This window comes from Bufo gargarizans, chromosome 2 (assembly GCF_014858855.1).
Source record: "Bufo gargarizans isolate SCDJY-AF-19 chromosome 2, ASM1485885v1, whole genome shotgun sequence".
In the NCBI taxonomy this organism is placed as follows: Eukaryota; Metazoa; Chordata; class Amphibia; order Anura; family Bufonidae; genus Bufo; species Bufo gargarizans.
In genome coordinates, this window is record NC_058081.1 from 63,033,186 (window position 1) to 63,037,009 (window position 3,824).

Here is a 3,824-nt window from a genome sequence, read left to right on the forward strand (position 1 = left end):
TGGGGAGCAGGTGTGTTAAATGTGGTGTTATCACTCTCACACTCTCTGGCCTCATGCACACGAATGTATTTTCTCTCTGTGTCCGTTCCATTTTTTGGCGTTTCTCCATGTGCATTCCGTTTCCGTATGTCTGTTCCACAAACCAAAAAAATAGAACATATACTATTATTGTCCGCACTACGGACAAGGATAGTACTGTTTTATTAGGGGCCAGCTGTTCCGTAAAATACGGAATGCACACGGACGTCATCCGTATTTTATGCAGATCCGTTTTTTGCAGACCGCAAAATACATACGGCTGTGTGCATGAGGCTTCTCATACTGGTCACTGGAAGTTCAACGTAGCACCTCATGACAAAGAACTCTCTGAGGATCTGAAAAAAAGAATTGTTGCTCTACATAAAGATGGCCTAGGCCAGGGATGCTCAATCTGCGGCCCTCCAGCTGTTGTAAAACTACAACTCCCACGATGCCCTTCTGTAGGATGATAGCTGTAGGCTGTCAGGGAATGAGGGGAGTTGTAGTTTTGCAACAGCTGGAGGGCAGCAGGTTGAGCATGCCTGGCCTAGGCTATAAGAAGATTGCCAACATCCTGAAACTGAGCTGCAGCACGGTGGCCAAGACCATACAGCGGTTTAGGTTCTACTCAGAACAAGCCTCGTCATGGCTGATCAAAGAAGTTGAGTGCACGTGCTCAGCGTCATATTCAGAGGTTGTCTTTTCAAAATCGGCGTATAAGTGCTGCCAGCATTGTTGCAGAGGTCAGCCTGTCAGTGCTCAGACCATACTCCGCACACTGCATCAAATTGGTCTGCATGGCTGTTGTCCCAGAAGAAAGCCCGTAAACAGTTTACTGAAGACAGGCAGACTAAGGACATGGACTACTGGAACCATGATCTGTGGTCTGATGAGACCAAGATAAACTTATTTGGTTCAGATGGTGTCAAGCATGTGTGGCAGCAACCAGGTGAGGAGTACAAAGACAAGTGTGTTTTGCCTATAGTCAAGCATGGTGGTGGGAGTGTCATGGTTTGGGGTTGCATGAGTGCTGCCGGCTGTGGGGACCTACAGTTCATTGAAGGAACCATACTGACACACTGAAGCCCAAACACACCTCCAAGACGACCACTGCCTTGCTAAAGAACCTGAGGGTAAATGTGCTGGACTGTCCAAGTCTCCAGGCCTAAACTCTATAGAGCATTTGTGGGGCATCCTCAAATGAAAGGTGGAGGAGCACAAGGTTTCTAACATCCACCAGCTATGTGATGTAATCCAGGAAAAGTGGAAGAGGATTCCAGTGGAAACCTGTGAATCTCTAGTCAGCTCCAAGAGAGTTAAGGAAGAGCTGGGAAATAATGGTAGCCGAACAAAATATTGACATTTTGGGAACAATTTGGCCATTTTCACTTAGTCCCATGAAAAAGTAAAATATATACAAAAATTGAGGGGTGTACTCACTTTTGTGAGATACTGTATATGCCCTCCCTATAAATGCAAGATGCAAACTCCTGCTTTGCCCCAACATCATCTATTGAGGAGAGTTGGCATAAACCACACACAAGTCAGCCGGTGCGAATGAGACCATACAGTGAGCGCTATAGATCAACATCGAACATATCCTTCCTTGTTTCAATCCGTTGTAAGACCTGGAGGACACAAGATGAACTTGAGAGTTATTCTACAGTGTTCGAGCAGTAAAGCTCTGGCCACATCCCACAGGCACTGCAAATGGTGGACACTGCTCAGCAAAGTCCTGCAGGGTTTATTAGCATTTATGTAATGTAAGGCTAGGTTCCCACCCCGTATGGGTCATACAGTTAAGGTGGGAGTGCTGTGGTGTGAATTCCGCACTGCAAATTCTCGTCAATCTACAGTTCAATACATGAGGATTTCATCACCTCATCCACACATAGCAGAAACATAAGAAAGTGGAGGATTTTAAAAATGTTGCTAACTTTTATTGCGAATTGCACCCCTTTTTAAAGACTTTTTAACTGATGATCTATCGTCTGGAGGGTCAGACACCCCTGACCCCTACAGATCAGCTGTTTGAGAAGGTCCTGGTGCTCCTGTGAGCAATGCGCCCTTCCTGTAGCTTACCAAGCACCTCACCGTACAGCAGCTGTGCTTGGTAGCGTAGCTTAGCCTCATTCACTAGGCGTAGGCCATGTGATCAATGAACGTGATGTCATTGCCCTAGGGTAAGCTACAAGACCCAGTGCTCACCGGAGTGCTGCAGCCTTCTCAAACAGCTGATCGGCAGAGTGTCGGACCTCCACCGATCAGTTAAAAAGTATTGGAAAAATCCTTTAACGGTGAAAAATACACTTGAAAACCATATGTGAACTTAGCCTTAAAGGGGTTGTGCAGCTTTTACCTGTGGGAACATGTTGGGCCTGTGCCCCAAAAAAAATAATCACTCGCCTAATCCTTGTCGCTGCGTTCTGGATCCCTGGCTCTGTTCAACAGTTTTCAGGTCCCGGCCTGTAAACACCCAGACGGCAATGATTGGACTATAGATCAGGATTGGGAGACTGCTGAACAGTGCCTGGGACCAGAATGGAGCAGGTCAGTATGATTTATTTTTAACAGGTCCAACATGCTATGGAGGGGGAACAGGCAAAAAAAAATGCCCAGACGCTGGACACCCTGCGTTGCATTGTAAGTGATACAGTGAGGAACAGAAGTATTTGAACAACCTGCGATTTTCCACGTTCTCCCACTTACAAATCATGGAGGGGGTCTGAAATTCACATTGTAGGTGCATTCACACTCTGAGAGACAGAATACAAAATAAAAAAAAATCTGGAAATCACATTGTATGATTTTTAAAGAATTTATTTGTCTTGCTCTGCTGAACATAAGGATTTGAACACCTGAGAAAATCAGTGTTAATATTTGGTACAGAAGCCTTTGTTTGCAATTACAGAGGTCAAAGGTTTCCTGTAGTTTGTGACCAGGTTTGCACACACTGCAACAGGGATTGTGGCCCACTCCATCTCCTCTAGATCTGTCAGATTTCGGGGCTGTTGCTGAGCAACATGGAGTTTCAGCTCCCTCCAAAGATGTTCTATTGGATTTAGGTCTGGAGACTGGCTAGGCCACTCCAGAACCTTGATATGCTTCTTACGGAGCCACTCCTTGGTTATCCTGGCTGTGTGCTTTGGGTCGTTGTCATGTTGGAAAACCCAGCCACGACCCATCTTCAATGCTCTGACTGAGGGAAGGAGGTTGTTGCTCAAAATCTCACAATAAATGGCCCCATTCATCCTCTCCTTAATACAGTGCAGTCGTCCTGTCCCCTTCGCAGAAAAGCACCCCCAAAGCATGATGTTACCACCCCAACACATCCTTTTTTTTTCCCTCCGCACACGACGAGTGAAGTTTAGACCAAAAAGTTCTACTTGGTCTCTTCTGACTACATGACTTTCTCCCATGCCTCCTCTGGATCATCCAGATGGTCATTGGCAAACTGGATGGGCCTGGACATGTTATGACTTGAGCAGGGGAACCTTCCGTGCAATGCATAATTTGAAACCATGACGGCGTTGTGTTCTACCGACAGTGACCTTTGAAACTGTGGTCCCAGCTCTCTTCATGTCATTGACCAGCTCCTCCCTTGTAGTTCTGGGCTGCTGCCTCACCTTTCTTATCATCAGTGATACCCCACGAGGTGAGATCTTGCATGGAGCCCTAGTCCGAGGGAGACTGACAGTCGTCTTTAGCCTCTTCCATTTTCTAACAATTTCTCCAACAGTTGATCTATTTTCACCAAGCTGCTTGGCAATTGCCCCGTAGCCCTTTCCAGCCTTGTGGAGGTCCAC